Raw genomic sequence first — 18,051 nt, forward strand, 5'->3', positions numbered from 1 at the left:
ATTCCGGTGCAGTTGGTTCCTTCTCTATTTTTAGGTCCTCCTTGTTCTTGGGTGATTTGGATTCGGTTAGAGATTTAGGGTCGGTCTCATTGGTTTTACTAGTGTGTTCAATGACCTTCCCACTTCTCAGAGTCATGATTGATTTGGCATGTTCAGAAAAAGCTTCTGGGGTATTAGAACTCTCAATCACAAATTGCCCTCTTGGGTTGCTCTCTGGTTGGCTAGATAATTTTCCTCCTTCCCTCCTACTGAATGCAGTTGCTAGTTGACCTATTTGGGTCTCTAGCTTAGCAATGGATTGTGTGTGGGAGTTAAGGGTCTGAGTGTTGACTTCTAATCTTTCTAGTGCTTTCAGGACTTTTTCCTCAAAAGCTGAACTGTGACCAGTAGTAGATGGTTGAGGAGCATTTTGAAATTGATGGTATGGTCCATGCCTATATGTTGAGTCTTGATATTGAGGTCGAGGTGTGGCAGGACCAACCACTGGTTGTGGTCTCCAAGAAAAATTTGGATGGTTTCTCCAGCGGGGTTATAAGTGTTCGAATATGGATCGTTTCCTGGTCTGCGAGCTTATTGGACTTGCTGAACCTGCTCGTGCACAAACTCAGGAAATTGGGGTGCGGCTGGGCATTCACTAACAAAATGGTTCGGACTTGCACACAATGCACAAACTTCTTGGATTGGATTAGGTGGAATTGAGGATTGTCCAGTGTTTAGAAGACGATCTAATTTTTGGGACAGTTCATCTACCTTTTGATGGATATCTATGGCATTTCCTACTTCATATATTCCACCTCTTTTTGAGTTTAACATGGGTTTATCTCTAATAGAGGCAGACATATGATGTAATGAATTTTCACTTAAAATTTCAAACAGTTGCCATGCCTCATCCTCACTTTTCAGCATAAATGTCCCACCGCATGATGCATCGACCATGTGTCGATGTCTTTCAGAGAGCCCATCATAAAAACATTGGATTAACTGCCACTTGGGTACAGCATGGTGGGGGCATTTTCTAATAAGGTCTTTTAATCTCTCCCATGTTTCATGAAACATTTCTCCATCTAATTGGGAAAAACTAGTTATTGCTTTCCTTATTTGATTAGTTTTTCCTATGGAAAAATATTTCTTGAGAAACTCTCCTTGCAGCTGGTCCCAGGTTGATATAGTCATGGAATCCAAAGTATGTAGCCAGTATTTGGCTTTGTCCTTAAGTGAAAAAGGAAATAATTTCAACCTAAGAGCATCATCGGAGAAGTTGTGAATTTTTACAGTTGAGCATATCTCAAGAAATTCTTCAAGATGTTTATAAGGGTCTTCATTACTAAGTCCATAAAATGAAGGTAACATTTGGATTATACTGGACTTAATTTCATATTGAGTGGCCTCCACAGGGGGTACTTGAATACAAGGAGAGTAGGTATATGTGGAAGGAGTAAAGTACTCCTTCAATTGCTTGGGTGGATCATTCTCCTGATTTCGATCCATCTTTTTATGTCTGTTGGCTCTAAAGGTTCTTTCTATTTCTGGATCAAAAGGTTGGATTTCTGGTCGTAACGATCTACGGCCAAGCATATACCTTACAATTATACTATAGAGCACACACAGAATTTTTTTTTTTTTTTTTAATATATATTTTTATAATAAAGTGAGAAAAGAATGAAGAAAATCTAAAGAGAAGAACCTAAGAATCTTAAATCTATGAAAAGGAAGAAATTAATTAATGTTTAGATGTTAATTGCAATCAACTTAAACAATCATAGACTCTCTATCCTAAGGTTAACTTAGATCTAGACAGCTCCTAACTTTCAAGATTGCTTTTGAGCACTCCAAGCTCAAGACTGACTAATTGACTCAGCCAGGTAAGCGTAAGATGTGGGAGGTTCCCTGCTCGTTGCTTTCCTTAGACACCAACTAAGTTGGCCAGGTCAGTCAACGGAACCAATTGAAAACCACTTTCTTTAATCACTTGCCTTAGACACTGAGCAATTAACCAATCCGCACTCGGTTCAACTCTAGAGCTTTCTTATCCTATTGAGCTTGAAATTCCTAGGGCTGATGTCTAGTTGATTTTAAATTAAGGTCTAGGTTATGCAAATGCAAGGGAGTGATTTGTGGGCCAAGGAAGGGTGATCAAATCCCCACCTTATCTGGTTAATGGGTTATTGCCCTTAAGATTAATTATGGAGATGCAATGCAAATAAACAAGGTATCCAATCAAGTTAGAAATTTTTATATTTGAGGTTACGCTATTTTAGTTAAGTGTTATGAAATGTCAGTGGTTTTTTTTTTTTTAATATAATTTTATCTTTTTATTTTTTTTTTTAATTTTTTTTTTTAATTTTGCAAGAAAATAAATTTAAGTGATTAAGTCTAAAAAGCAATAAATTACTGGGCTATGAAAAGTAGCAAATTATTCTAAGCAGCAAAATTCTAAATAGTAAATTAGTTATGCAAGGTAATTCTGTAATTATGCAAATAAGATTATCTAGCTAGAAAGTACTGAAAAAAAAAAATTTAAAATGAGAAATAAAAATTGAAAAGTATTTTTTTTTTTATTTCTTTTTTTTTTTTTTAAATTTTTTTTTTTTTTTTAATTCAACCGTGCCAAGATCCCCGGCAACGGCGCCAAAATTTGATGCGTAGTCGTTGATAGCACCAAAAATAACTCTACTTACTACGTAGGTAGGATGAGTCGAGATCGTATCCTCAGGGACCTTGGGCTAAGTTGAGATTGCAAGTTAAAAGAAAGAAGCGTTGTTTTTGATTTAGAAAATAAATTATCGTAAAATTGAGGTAATTAAAAAATAAAGAGCTCGGGAGTTTTGAATTAATTTGCACTAGCAGAGTTGTATCTCTTTTTTAACTAAATAGATGTGATTAATCTTAGGAAAAATACCTGTCTTTCCTCGGCACGCTCCGTACCCGTAGATCACGGCGCGTCTCCGGAAAGTACTAGGTAACCAACTCTTCTTTCCTCGGCACGCCCCGTATCCGTAGATCACGACGCGTCTCCGGAAAGTAAAAGTTGTTCCTAATATTAATCTAACAAGAAAGCATAAATAAAAGCATATGATAGGGAGCAAATAAAGAACTCATGATAATTTAAATAAAAAGCATAATCTTTATTGCATATAAAGAAATACAGGAAAGTTTAGAACAATAAACCATCTCTGTGTCGTTACAAAATTTCTTCTCCACTCCCGAGACTGCTAGCCTAGCTGCTCATGAAGTAATCCCTTTCTATTCCTCTATGCAAGGCTCTAGAAGAATTTCTGGGCTCCCCCTTCTAATGGGAGTACAAAAGCCTTTTTATAGATATTAGGGGGGAGGAGTTTTACATGGTTTTCCGATGTGGGACTAAAAAAAAATACAAATCTTTCCACTTGAAATATTTCCAAATAAAAATTTAATTTGCTCGCCACTGTGTCTGCGGTGCGCGCCTGCCCGCATCCTGCCCGCGTCCTGCCCGTGTCCGTGCCGCGTCCCGCGTCCGTCCCTGCGTCCGCCCCCGCGTGTTCACGCGCGTTCACGTGCGCCTGGTTCTTCATTTGAATTCACACGCGCCATCTTTTTTCTTTTATATATTCCAAAAAGAAACAAAAGTTCCTTCATAATGACATCTATATCCTTTTTGGATTCCTTGCATAGTATCTTCATTTTCTATAATACCGGATGCGTCTTTCTTTTATTTTAATTTTATTTTAAGTCCAATTTTCTTCAAACTTGAATCTTTTTGATCTATGAATCGGACTCTTTGTATCGGCGATCACCTTTCCTGTAAAACATAGAAAGAAACATCAAATTCTTAATAAATAAGATAAATTAAATATAATTTCTTAATTTAAAATACTTAAATTAAGTGTTTATCACTTCCTAGATATCTTTTTGGCTTCAGTTGCTCCGAATTCTTTTAGGTTTTTGATAGGATTTCTGTCTCTTTGCCACGTAGTTGAGGTCCAACCGTCCCTCTCTCTGTTTAGGCATTTCTATACCTTCAAGCGTCATCCTTCGACGAAGGACTGGTGGTATTTCTTCCCTCAGTTCGGCAAGAAGGGGTTGCTGAAAGGTGTCCCCTCTTCAATCCACAACTGGAAGGAGAAATACCTCTTCGTCCATTGCCCGACCTTGAGGCTGGGCCTGTTCCCTTGGGGCTCTCTGAGGGATTCTGTCCATCGGGCCCCCAGCCTGGGGGAGGATGACCTCCAGGCCACCCGGAAGCTTCTTGACTACTCCGCTCCTTCCCTTCCCAACCTTCTGAGGGAGCAATTTTTGTTCAACATCGGCCTGAGCCCCCAGGATCCTGCGAGTACTCCATCTTTTCCTTTCTCTTCTCTTCTTCCGTCCTTCTTCTTTTTCTTTTCTTCTTTTTTTTTTTTTTGCATGCTACTCATTCCTTTTTCACCTCATTATTGACTTCTGATTTTTGATTGATTGATTTTTTTTTTTTTTAAGGAATGGATGCCGAAGCAGCACGGATGCTTGCCAGGAGCCTCAAGGCCCACAAAAGAAAAGGTGCCGCGGCCTCCGGATCAGCAAAGAGGGCCAGGGCGGAGGAGACGAGCTTGGCCGCACCTATCCAGGCGGCTCCGACGATCGACATTCCCTCGGATGCTGAACCAATGGCCCCCCGGGCCTCTTCAAGGAGTCTGCCAATTGGGGCCCCCGTTCCGGGGGTCCACTCCATGGAGGCGCCCGTAGTCGAGAGGGGGAAGAGAAGGAAGTCGGTGGCCCGCAGGGTGAGTAGCCGTCGAGCCGCCACTGACGAGTCCCTCGGCTCTGAAGAAGAGCCGGAGAACCTCTTCAATGATAGGGACCTGATCAAGCGGTTGATCGACGGCTGCATTCTGCCTGATGTCGTCGATAGGATCGATCGTACCGATCCCGAGCAGCGGGTTTGGGACTCCCTGGGATCCTTTCTCGAGGTAAATAAATCTTCATTTAATTGATTTTTTGGCCCCTGTTCTGATCCCCTGGCCACCCTTACAGATTGGGCATCAACTCCTCGCCAACATCGAGGCGACGAACCGGGCGAGGAGGGACGCCATCCAGGCAGAGGAGCGTCGCCGGGCCGAAGTCGCCCGCCTCAAGGAAAAGGCCGCTGAAGTAGTTGCCCTCCAAGAGGCCCTGGAGAAAGAGAAGCAGGCCTGGGAGGAGGAGAAACAGACCTTGGAGGAGACGGTGAGAACGGCGGAGGCCGGGGTCGCCAATTTGACGGAGCAGATTCTAGTCTTGGTCTCGGAGGCTAGGGGTCTTGCGGTAGAGGAGTTCAAGGCCTCCGCGGAGATGAGAGACCTGAACGTCCGATTTGGCCAGGAAGCCTTCATCAAGGGGTTCGAGCTCTGCCAGGAGAAGGTGGTCAGAAAATTTCTCGAGCTCGACCTCAGCTTCCTGGGCGAGGAGTCTGAAGATGAGGTCGGGCCTTCCCCTGCCGCCACTGCTGCCGCAGCCCCCCTTCCAGAGACACCGAGCTCCCCAACTCCTGCTTCTGAGGTCTGAGACCTCCGACCTTGTAGCTTTCTTTTACTGCAATTTTTCTCTTTCTTTTTGTCTTCAAGAATCATTCAATCAATAAAGTTGAATTTTTCACCGTGGATGGCTTCTCTTCCCCCCCTTCCCCCCTTTTTATTTTTCTTTCTGCAATAAGACGCGCCTTGACGCTTCTATCTCTTGATGGCAGTATCCTGCCAAGGCACTTCCCCTACCCCAGAGGATCCCGCTGAAGTCCACGATCCAGCGGCTGAAGAAGGAGGTTCTCCATGTGATGAAAAGGTCGAAGAAGATGGAAGGCGAGCTTCGTAGGTTAAGGGAGGGTTACTCTGAAGCCACCTCGGAGGCCACCCACTTTCGAAATCTCCACATGAAGGGAATCATGGAGTATAGCCGGAGGAAGGCGGACTTCGCGAAGGAGCTTGAGGAACACAAGAAGAGTGTCAGCGATCGAATTTGGGCCCAAGCTGTCAAGATCAGCTCTCTCAGGGTGGAACTGTCAGCTGCGCAGGAGAGGATTGGCCAGCTGGAAGGGAGTTCATCCCGACTCTTGGCCCGGGCCGATGGCGACCGGGAGTGGTCGAAGAAGGTCTCTGACCTTCAGCAGCAGCTTCAGGACGCCGAGGTGAGCTACGACGTGCATCGGGCCGGTTGACGCAGGCAGGTGGATGAATATAAAGGGAGACTCAGGGTGGCGACCGACGAAGTCGTCCATCTTCAGAGGCAGCTGGTTGACAGGGCTCAGCTTACTTCTGTTCGAGATTCTAAAGAACTCCAGTCCCTAAGAGGAACCGTCGAAGGGCTTTCTGTCGCCCTCGGAGAAAGGATGGCTGAGCTGCAGCAATTGAAGGTCCAACTGGCATACGAGCAGCAGGCCGTCATGGATGCGGAGGCGAAATCTGAAGTCTTGAGAAAGAGGCATCGAGAGGCGGAGACCGAAAGTCAACGACTTCGTCGGACGCTCCAGGATGCGCTGCTGAAAAAGAGAGAGCTAGAAGAAGAAGTTGAGAATCTGAGGCAGTCCTGGATGAGGGGTGGAGTAGATAATTCTCGGTCGGAAGGAGCAGAGCTTCCCTAGGGCTCTTCTTGGCCTTCTGTCATTGCATGTATACATTTTCTCTTTTGTTGTTTTGTTTCGCTTTTGTCGTTTTGCTTTCCTTCCTTTGGCCTTCTGGGCTTCGTGATGTATATTTCGCAAATGGAATGAAAAGAGGATTTTGTGTTACCTCATCCACATATTGCATTAAATTATCGTCCGTCGAACTTCTCTTGTCGTTTGACTTGTCCGACGTTGACGTCGTTTGGAGGCACCCAGTCGTCGATACGCTGGTTTGCTTTCCTCGTCGTTCATGGCCGTAGGCTTGAGCTTGGTGGTTCGAACTCCATGTTACCTCGGAGGCGTTGCTGCTTTCTTGACCTGTGTCGAGAGCCTTCTTAAAGGCCAGGGGCGTTTGGTAGGAACTTCCCATCTTTGTTGAGATGAGGTTCCTTAGGTCTTTGGTGTGGTTTGTCCTTCATCTGTTTTTGATGTAGTTCGTCGCTTTTCTTTTTTAATTTTCCTCCTCTTTTCGGAGTGAGGGCCCTCCCCTTGCTTTTTGCGGGGTTGCGTAAAAGTGTGAAGGTGCCGCCGAGGGGTCTTTTTCCTTCATTCGATCTTGTTAGGCGGCCGGGTTTCGTTACCGTCAGGACGAGGTTCTCCTTCCATTTCCAACGGGGCCGCGGGGGCACATAAGGGCCATCGCAAGGGTCTCTCTCCCCATCCGGTCTAAAAGAACCGGGCCTTCGGCTTTGCTCATGTCAGGGCGAGGTTCTCCCCATATTCTTGACATGGCTGTGGGGGCGCATTAGGGTGTTGTAAGGCCTCTCCCCCCATCCGGTCTAAAAGAATCGAGCCTTCGAATTTGCTCATGTCAGGATGAGGTTCTCCTCCTGTTCCTGACATGGCTGTGGGGGTGCATTAGGGCGTTGTAAGGCCTCTCCCCCCATCCGATCTAAAAGAATCGGGCCTTCGACTTTGCTCATGTCAGGATGAGGTTCTCCTCCTGTTCCTGACATGGTTGTGGGGGTGCGTTAGTGTAGGAACAAGATCTAGGGTTTCAGGGTTAGATCTTGAAAAAGAGGGTTAGATCTTGAAACTTTTTCAAGATCATACAGCGGAAGACTAAAATAAATCAAAATTTATTTTCTAAGATCAGAAAATCCCTAGATCTAAGATCTTATTATATGATTATTACATGGCATTAAATCAGAAATTAAAATATATTTAAATATAGTATGAACTACATGTTGATCATATCAACATGTTTCTATACTAGCTACATCTAATATATGTATTAAACAATAGATCAGATCTATTACCTTGCAAGTTAGACGTTCTAACCTTGCTGATCTGGGCTTGAGGATGATGTTGCAAGCCGCACACGCATCCGGCCTCTAGGAGTCATCCACACGAGCCCACGAATCTCGATCAGAAGTCCTGCTTCAGAAAATCAGCACAGTATGCTAGTATTGCGCTGATCCTTCTTTGATGGTTGATCAGGTGCCTCCTTCTTCTTGATTTGGACTCTTCCAAAGATGAAAAGTAGAAGGAGGAGTTTCAGATCTGAGACACTCTCAGGAAACTCAAGATGGAAGGAGGAAAGATATGAAAATAAAAACCCTAGAAGAAGACCCTCTTCTTCTTCACGTTTTTCTCTCTAGACACTCAAACTTGCATCTTTTATATCTCCACGACCCAAAGGTATTTCTCTTTTATTTTTGGATGGCACAAAGGTCTCTCATATCTCTAACTTCTCCTCAAATTTCATGAAGAAACTCATCTTATATAGAGAGATATGATAGAGTCCTTGTCTAGGTCAAACACCTAGTCAAGGCTTATCCAAACATGGCAAGTTAAGGGACGCCCAACTCTTGAGCATCTCCTCCATATTTTTGTGCATAGATTACCAGCAAAGGGTGCACAATATATACCCTAAAAGCCATGAAAATTCTAAAAAAAATTTGGATAAATTCGGTGCAAAATTGAAAGAGTTTTGGATTTCTAAAACTCTATCTCATAGAATTCGAAATCCAAACTTATTCCTTTTAGATTTGATCCAAACCACCTTCCATGTAAGAAAGAAGAGAGGAGACCTTTTGTGAATATGGGAGAGATCTGGGAGAGGGCTTTTGTCGCACAAACTAAGTGGAGATTGGCGTTGAATAAGAGAGAGGGCGTGGAGAAGGCTTATGTGGCGCAAGGTGGAATCCTAGTCCTACTAGGATTCTGTCTCATAACTTGTTTTAATTTGGTTTCCCAAACCAAATTAAATCAAAATTAGATCAACCCAATTAAAATAGATCCTAACCCAATTAATAACCTAATTTAATCAGATTAAATTAGATTTAAATCTGATTTAATTTTTCTAATCAAATTAAAAATTAGATTGACCCAAGTCCTAGTTGAACTAGGACTAGTCTTTCCTTGCACTTGGCTTATCCAATAAACCAATTGGACTTGATCCAATCAAGTCCAAACTAAATCTAATTAAATCATATTTAATTAGACTTAATCTCAGCCCATTGGCTTAATCAAATTAAGCCAATTAGCAATCGAATTGCTAATCGATCCTCCTGCAACACTTGCACTGGGTTAAATATCAATCGTATTGATCATCTAACCCTAGAACGATTCTTAATCGTTGATCAACCATCTGATCGGATCATGAACTCTAATGTGTGTGACCTCATAGGTCCGAACCTAAGTCGGTAGCATAGGAACAAATTCCTATACCAATCGAAGTGACCATCTAGCAATGGTACCCGACGACCGGATAGGTCGAATGTGTAGAACAACATCCTTAGAACCCATGCGGATATAGTTTTCATATAATTCATCCCCTTGACCAAAATGATCATAGGATACCCCAGAGCTCAACTGTCAACTCTGATCAGGTTGTCCACATTATATTTTAAAATATCAAATCCATCTGATGGATTACCCTGGCCAAGGTTTTGCTAAATTGAAATACAGCGACTCATTCTTCTCCAACTCTTGGAGTGGTCAATCCCATCTCGATCACACTCTGACTTCGCAAGTACTTGACTGTGCCCAGAAGCCTTCCGTCTCTGAATTAGAAATTCAGTTAGTCCAGTACCAAAGCACAGTGAGTTGCTTGCAAGTCACTGAGGTGATCTCAAGTCTAAGGGACACTTATACCTATATCCCATCAGAGATATTCTCGATAGCAGAATGCTCTGGAGTTGGTCACGTTCAATGATGATGTACTCTTACATCTCACCTGTATGCCATACCAGTGTCTCCACACTTCTTGGTTAAGAGGATAACCAACCCATATGGCCTACAGCGACCTATGCTCGATAGAAGCTGTTGTCCTTATTAACAGCCTATCATTTGGTCGTGAACAGTTTTAAGGACTAATCGATAAATCCTCTCTTTATCGAATCTAAATAGTCCTAAGGACTTCATCATAACAACGGAGTTCATTAGAAGATGAAAGCTTATGATGAAAATGCCAAATATATTTTATTTATTAACAAATCAATTACAATACTTGGTTGCTCAACCGTCAACAGCTTGACGATTGGCTTTTTGGGACACATTTCCCAACAACTCCCACTTGTCCTAAAGCCACTCGGCACAGTATCTAATACCCATCTTCGACTTATGGTTGTCGAACTCCTTTATTGCCAGGGCTTTAGTGAAAGGGTCGGCTAGGTTCTCTTTTCCGTCGATCTTCTGAAGGTCGACGTCACCTCGATCCACGATCTCTCGGATCAAGTGGAAGCGGCGCAAAATGTGCTTCGTCTGCTAATGTGCTTTGGGTTCCTTCACCTGAGCTATGGCACCAGTGCTGTCGCAGTAGAGCAGGACTAGACCATCGAGGGAGGGTGCTACTCCGAGCTCATTGATGAATTTCTTCAGCCACACAGCTTCCTTCGCGGCATCTGATACTGCGATATACTCCGCTTCACAAACAGAGTCTGCCACAGTATGCTGCTTGGAACTCTTTCAGTAGATGGCTCCACCATTCAGAGTAAAGATATAACCCGACACACTCCTGCTGTCATCATGGTCAGATTGGAAGTTGGAGTCTGTGAACCCCACAAGTTTCAGATCTGACTCGCCATAAACCAACCATTGGTCCTTAGTATTTCTCAAATACTTAAGGATGGCTTTAACCACTTTCCAGTGATTTTCTCCAGGATCAGATTGGTATCTACTCACTACTCCTAGTGAGTATGTCACATCTGGTCTTGTACATGTCATGGCGTACATGATAGATCCCATGGCTGAAGCATATGGGACTCTACTCATACGCTCTCTCTCTTTAGGAGTTGTCGGACAATCCTTCTTAGAGAGAGAAATTCCATGGCCTATCGGTAGATAGCCCTTCTTGAAATTTTCCATGCTGAACCTCTTCAGCACAGTGTCTATGTACATGGACTGGGATAACCCAAGCATCTTTTTAGATCTATCCCTATAGATCTTCATCCCTAGGATGTAGGATGCTTCACCCAAGTCCTTCATGGAGAACTGTGATGACAACCAAACTTTTATTCCCTGTAGTGCGGGGATGTCATTCCCGATTAAGAGATTGTCATCCACGTACAAGACAAGGAATACCATAATTGGACTATTTGCCCATTTATAGATGCAGGGCTCTTCTCCATTCTTAGTGAAGCCATACGTTTTGATCACCTTATCAAAACGCATGTTCCAACTCCGAAAAGCTTGCTTCAGTCCATAAATGGATCTCTGAAGCTTGCACACCTTGGACTCATCTGTGGATGTAAACCCTTCAGGTTGTATCATATACACCTCTTCAGTCAGCTCTCCATTCAGGAAAGCTGTCTTTACATCCATCTGCCAGATCTCATAATCCAGATGGGTAGCTATTGCAAGCATTATCCGAATAGATTTGAGCATTACCACAGGAGAAAATATCTCGTCATAGTCAATACCATAACGTTGACGATACCCCTTGGCAACCAGACGGGCTTTATAGGTCTCCACCTTTCCATCTGCGCCCCTCTTCCTTTTGAAGACCCATTTACACCCAATGGGTTTAACCCCTTCAGGTGGGTCAACCAATGTCCATACATCGTTGACCTTCATGGACTCCATTTCGGATTTCATGGCTTCAAGCCATTTCTCGGAATCAGGTCTCTGCATTGCATCCATATAGGTGATCGGATCCTCATTATTCTCATCAAGTTCGATGGGATCACCGTCTCGGACCAAGAAACCGTAGTATCTGTCCGACTGACGCGGTACTCTACCGGATCGCCTTAATGGTGCAGGTATATTGGGCTCCGGATCTGATCTAATCATATCCGACTCAGGTTCAGCTATTAGTGTCGGTCCTTCTACCTGTTGAACTTCATCAAGTTCAACCTTAGAGGCAATGGTTCCTTCACCAAGGAACTTCTTTTCTAAAAAGATTGCCTTAAGGCTGACGAACACCTTTTGTTCATCAGCATGGTAGAAAAAATATCCTTTTGTCTCTTTGGGGTACCCTATGAATGAGCATTTGTCAGACCTAGGTCCAAGTTTGTCTGTGACTAATCGTTTGACATAGGCCGGGCACCCCCAGACCCTAAGGTGTGAAAGTACTGGCTTACGCCCTGTCCATATCTCATATGGAGTCTTAATTACAGACTTACTTGAAATCCTATTTAACAGATAACAGGCCGATTCGAGTGCATATCTCCAGAAGGATATCAGCAAGCTAGCAAAAACCCATCATGGATCGGACCATGTCTAACAAAGTCCGATTCCTCCTTTCAAACACACCATTATGCTGTGGTGTTCCTGGAGGAGTCCATTGAGAGAGAATCCCATTCTCTCCTAGATATGTGAGAAACTCACTAGAAAGGTATTCTCCTCCTCGATCAGATCGAAGAGTTTTAATACTCTTTCCAGTTTATTTTTCTACTTCACTTCAGAATCGTTTGAACATTTCAAATGAATCCGACTTATGTTTCATCAGATAGACATATCCATATCGGGATAGGTCATCCGTGAAAGTTATGAAGTAGAAATATCCACCTCTAGCACTGGTGCTCATGGGCCCACATACATCAGTATGTACTGGGCTCAAGAGCTCAGTAGCTCTCTCACCTTTTCTAATAAAAGGTGACTTGGTCATTTTACCAAGAAGACAGGACTCACAGGTTGGAAGTGATTCACAATCACTAACTTCGAGGATTTCCTCTTGAGTCAACCTGTTTATTCTGTTCTTGTTTATATGGCCTAGCCTACAGTGCCATAAGTAGATATCTGACACACTATCTAATCTAGGGTGCTTGCCAGTAGAATAGACTCTTATCAGGCTTGACCTTTTTGGTCTGGCTCTGCACTGATGTCCTAGCCTGAACTTGCACCTTCTTTACTTTCTTCTTCTTGTTCTTCTTCCCTTTCTCAAAAGGTCGAGAACCAGAAGACGAACCTCCCACTAAATTCACCGACTCCTTGTGAAGTTGGTGATCCTTCTCAAAGTTCTGAAGCAACCCCAGTAACCCGTGGTAGTTCTCTTCAGGCTTTGTCATTCTATAATGAGTGAGGAATGGGAGATAAGACTTGGGCAGCGAGTTCAGTATTGCATCTTTCCCAAGCTGCTCATGCAAGGAAAAGTCGAGCTTGCTCAATCATTCCATCAGCTCGATCATGTACAATACATGATCAGTGACAGAGGCACCATCCCGCATTTTGGCGTTGAAGATGGCACAACTAGTCTTGTGCCTCTCCACGTCATCGGGTGTGCCAAAGGCATCCTCCAACACTTGAAGCTTGTCCTTTGGCTGAGCCATCTCGAATCTGCAACTGAACTCGTCGCTCATGATAGCCAGCATGATACAGCACACCGTGGTCCGATCACTGAGCCACTTCTGGTAAGTGTCTCTGATTGTTCCACGTGCATTGACAGCTGGCTCCTCAGGTGCAGGATCTATTATCATATATAGGATCCATTCATGCTCCAGGACTATCTTCAACTTTTGGTACCAGCTACCGAAGTTGGGTCCCACCAACTTATCATTGTCCAACAATGATCGAAGTGATAGGGAAGTGGCCATATTTGCACAAAGGAGAACCATAACCTAATTAGTAATTGATTCATTAAACCTAAAGATTTAGACTTTAATCAAAAGGTTTCTCCCACTATTTTATTCGAATTGGTAGCCTCTACCTTCAATTCGAGGAATTACCCTAATTCCTTAGCGGGTACTAGAATCCACTTAGACTGCACACAAGCTCAACTTTGGTTGGCCAACCCATGTACATCTAAGGGTAGGTTCATAACCAATTATTTCTCTAAACAATTTCTAGTAATTTTAATTTTATCCCAGAAACCTAATCAATAGGCTTTGGCCTCCACTGTAAGGATCTAGTTAGGTCCAACCATTAACATGATCATACTTGGTGTATCTAACCAACGAATGATTAAGCCCAACTTTGGTTGGCTCACCTAACCACCATTAGAGAGATACTTCCAAGTCGTCATATGATGAGTGATAATTCCATTAGTCAACAAGCACCAGGCCTTTGGGTCTGCAATGATTATTGAGTTCATGGACTCATTATCAAACACCTTAATGGGAGGCTATGACTCAGTTATCTCCATAACTTTATCATTTTAAGGACCTAATAATTTTAGAGGATTTAAATAATATAGAGGATGAAGTCAGATGAACCAGCTTATCATGATCCTCCCACTGGCTTCACCAAGTCAGCTTAAGGGAGACCATTAAAAGGGCTGGTCTAGGAGCACCTAAATCAGTCACACTGATTTACCTAGCTGACATGGGTCAGCTCGATTAGTCAAGTGGTCCGATCAAAACATAATTTCACCAAGAGGCCAGGTAAGTTCGATCAGTGGGAGGGTCTGCCAAAGCTTGCCTTAGACACCATCAGAAATGGCCAGGTAAGCGGGCTCCCAATTAAAAACCACCAGTCTGGTTTACCTTAGACACCAACTGGTTTAATTAGTTTCGATTAGATCAAACTAACAGTTCGTGCTAGACCGCTTAGCCAAGAATCAAGTCCATTTGGTTCTCGTTAAAGACATGGACTTGACCAACTACAACTATTGTAATTGATCTAGAGAATCCTTGACCTAATCTAAGACAACAATTGATTAGATTTAGTCAATTCTCTAATTAAATCCATCTTTAATCTAACCATAGGTCTAACCCAATTAATGGACCTAATTTCCACTAACCCATTAACCCAATGTGTTATGATTTGTGTCTTAGGTTCTTCAATTCATAATCCTAGAACCTAATCAAACAACTTCTTAATTCTTAATTAAGTTTTGGGCTGAGGGTTGGGTTTGGCTTTTCAAAAAAAAATAATTTTTATATTTGTAAAATAATTTTACAATATGATTCTACCAATCATATTGCATGTTTGATTCATAATCAAGATGCAAGTGAAATAAACATGAAACTACTTTAGATCTAATCTAAATAGGTTCATGTAATTGAAATAATTTCAACTTTAAATAATTTCTTTGCATAAAAATTATTAACAAAGAGATTTTATTTCAGATTTAAACATCTTTTAAATCTAATAAATTATAAATTTAATCTAGATCATATCTAACAAATTTATGATTAAAGATAGATCTACACAAACTAGGACAACCTTTGCACTGTAAGGGGTAAACCTTACAGCAGGACAACCTTGCAGTTTGTGATTGATCTAAAATTTTAATTTCAGATTTAATAATCAGATTATAAATTAGATCTAATCTAAGAAATAATCTAAGCATGTATAAATAATCATGTAATAAAGAACCTTACTCTGATACCAATTGTAGGAACCAGATCTAGGGTTTCAGGGTTAGATCTTGAAAAAGAGGGTTAGATCTTGAAACTTTTTTAAGATCATACAGCGAAAGACTAAAATAAATCAAAATTTATTTTCTAAGATCAGAAAATCCCTAGATCTAAGATCCTATTACATGATTATTACATGGCATTAAATCAAAAATTAAAATATATTTAAATATAGTATGAACTACATGTTAATCATATCAACATGTTTCTATACTAGCTGCATCTAATGTATGTATTAAACAATAGATCAGATCTATTACCTTGCAAGTTAGACGTTCTAACCTTGCTGATCTGGGCTTGAGGATGATGTTGCAATCCGCACACGCATCCGGCCTCTAGGAGTCATCCACACGAGCCCACGAATCTCGATCAGAAGTCCTACTTCAGGAAATCAGCACAGTATGCTAGTACTGCGCTGATCCTTCTTTGATGGTTGATCAGGTGCCTCCTTCTTCTTGATTTGGACTCTTTCAAAGATGAAAAGTAGAAGGAGGAGTTTCAGATCTAAGACACTCTCAGGAAACTCAAGATGGAAGGAGGAAAGATATGAAAATAAAAACCCTAGAAGAAGACCCTCTTCTTCTTCACGTTTTTCTCTCTAGACACCCAAACTTGCATATTTTATATCTCCACGATCCAAAGGTATTTCTCTCTGATTTTTGGATGGAACAAAGGTCTCTCATATCTCTAACTTCTCCTCAAATTTCATGAAGAAACTCATCTTATATAGAGAGATATGATAGAGTCCTTGTCTAGGTCAAACACCTAGTCAAGGCTTATCCAAACATGGCAAGTTAAGGGACGCCCAACTCTTGAGCATCTCCTCCATATTTTCATGCATGGATTACCAGCAAAGGGTGGACAATGTATACCCTAAAAGCCATGAAAATTTCAAAAAAAATTTGGATAAATTCGGTGCAAAATTGAAAGAGTTTTGAATTTCTAAAACTCTATCTCATAGAATTCGAAATCCAAACTTATTCCTTTTAGATTTGATCCAAACCACCTTCCATGTAAGAAAGAAGAGAGGAAACCTTTTGTGAACGTGGGAGAGATCTGGGAGAGGGCTTTTGTCGCACAAAATAAGTGGAGATTGGCGTTGAATAAGAGAGAGGGCGTGGAGAAGGCTTATGTGGCGCAAGGTGGAATCCTAGTCCTACTAGGATTCTGTCTCATAACTTGTTTTAATTTGGTTTTCCAAACCAAATTAAATCAAAATTAGATCAACCCAATTAAAATAGGTCTTAACCTAATTAAGAACCTAATTTAATCAGATTAAATTAGATTTAAATCTGATTTAATTTTTCTAATCAAATTAGAAATTAGATTGACCCAAGTCCTAGTTGAACTAGGACTAGTCCTTCCTTGCACTTGGCTTATCCAATAAACCAATTGAACTTGATCCAATCAAGCCCAAACCAAATCTAATTAAATCATATTTAATTAGACTTAATCTTAGCCCATTGGCTTAATCAAATTAAGCCAATTAGCAATCGAATTGCTAATCGATCCTCCTGCAACACTTGCACTGGGTTAAATATCAATCGTATTGATCATCTAACCCTAGAACGATTCTTAATCGTTGATCAACCATCTGATCGGATCATGAACTCTAATGTGTGTGACCTCATAGGTCCGAACCTAAGCCGATAGCATAGGAACAAATTTCTATACCAATCGAAGTGACCATCTAGCAATGGTACCCGACGATCGGATAGGTCGAATGTGTGAACAACATCCTTAGAACCCATGCGGATATAGTTTTCATATAATTCATCCCCTTGACCAAAATGATCGTAGGACACCCCAGAGCTCAACTGTCAACTCTGATCAGGTTGTCCACATTGTATTTTAAATTATCAAATCCATCTGATGGATTACCCTGGCCAAGGTTTTGCTAAATTGAAATACAGCGACTCATTCTTCTCCAACTCTTGGAGTGGTCAATCCCATCTCGATCACACTCTGACTTCGCAAGTACTTGACTGTGCCCAGAAGCCTTCCGTCCCTGAATTAGAAATTCAGTTAGTCCAGTACCAAAGCACAGTGAGTTGGTTGCAAGTCACTGAGGTGATCTCAAGTCTAAGGGACACTTATACCTATATCCTATCAGAGACATTCTTGACAGCAGAATGCTCTGGAGTTGGTCACGTTCAATGACGATGTACTCTTACATCTCACCTGTATGCCATACCAGTGTCTCCACACTCCTTGGTTAAGAGGACAACCAACCCATATGGCCTACAGCGACCTATGCTCAATAGAAGCTGTTATCCTTATTAACAGTCTATCATTTGGTCGTGAACAGTTTTAAGGACTAATCGATAAATCCTCTCTTTATCGAATCTAAATAGTCCTAAGGACTTCATCATAACAACGGAGTTCATTAGAAGATGAAAGCTTATGATGAAAATACCAAATATATTTTATTTATTAACAAATCAATTACAATACTTGGTTGCTCAACCGTCAACAGCTTGACGATTGGTTTTTTGGGACACATTTTCCAACAGTTAGGGCGTTGTAAGGCCTCTCCCCCCATCCGGTCTAAAAGAACCGGACCTTTAACTTTGCTCATGTCAGGACGAGGTTCTCCTCCTGTTCCTGACATGGCTGTGGGGGTGCGTTAGGGCATTGTAAGGCCTCTCCCCCCATCCGATCTAAAAGAACCGGGCCTTTAACTTTGCTCATGTCAGGATGAGGTTCTCCTCCTGTTTCTGA

The 18,051-nt window shown here is 42.0% G+C and overlaps 1 non-coding gene across 1 annotated transcript; it reads left to right on the forward strand.

The window, feature by feature from the left end:
• Positions 1–995: 995 nt before the first annotated feature.
• LOC140853879 (small nucleolar RNA R71) lies at positions 996–1,101 on the forward strand. The gene has a single exon (XR_012137021.1). It is a non-coding gene; the product is annotated as a small nucleolar RNA R71 (small nucleolar RNA).
• The last annotated feature ends 16,950 nt before the right edge of the window (positions 1,102–18,051 follow it).

The sequence above is a fragment of the Elaeis guineensis genome, chromosome 14 (genome assembly GCF_000442705.2).
Source record: "Elaeis guineensis isolate ETL-2024a chromosome 14, EG11, whole genome shotgun sequence".
In the NCBI taxonomy this organism is placed as follows: Eukaryota; Viridiplantae; Streptophyta; class Magnoliopsida; order Arecales; family Arecaceae; genus Elaeis; species Elaeis guineensis.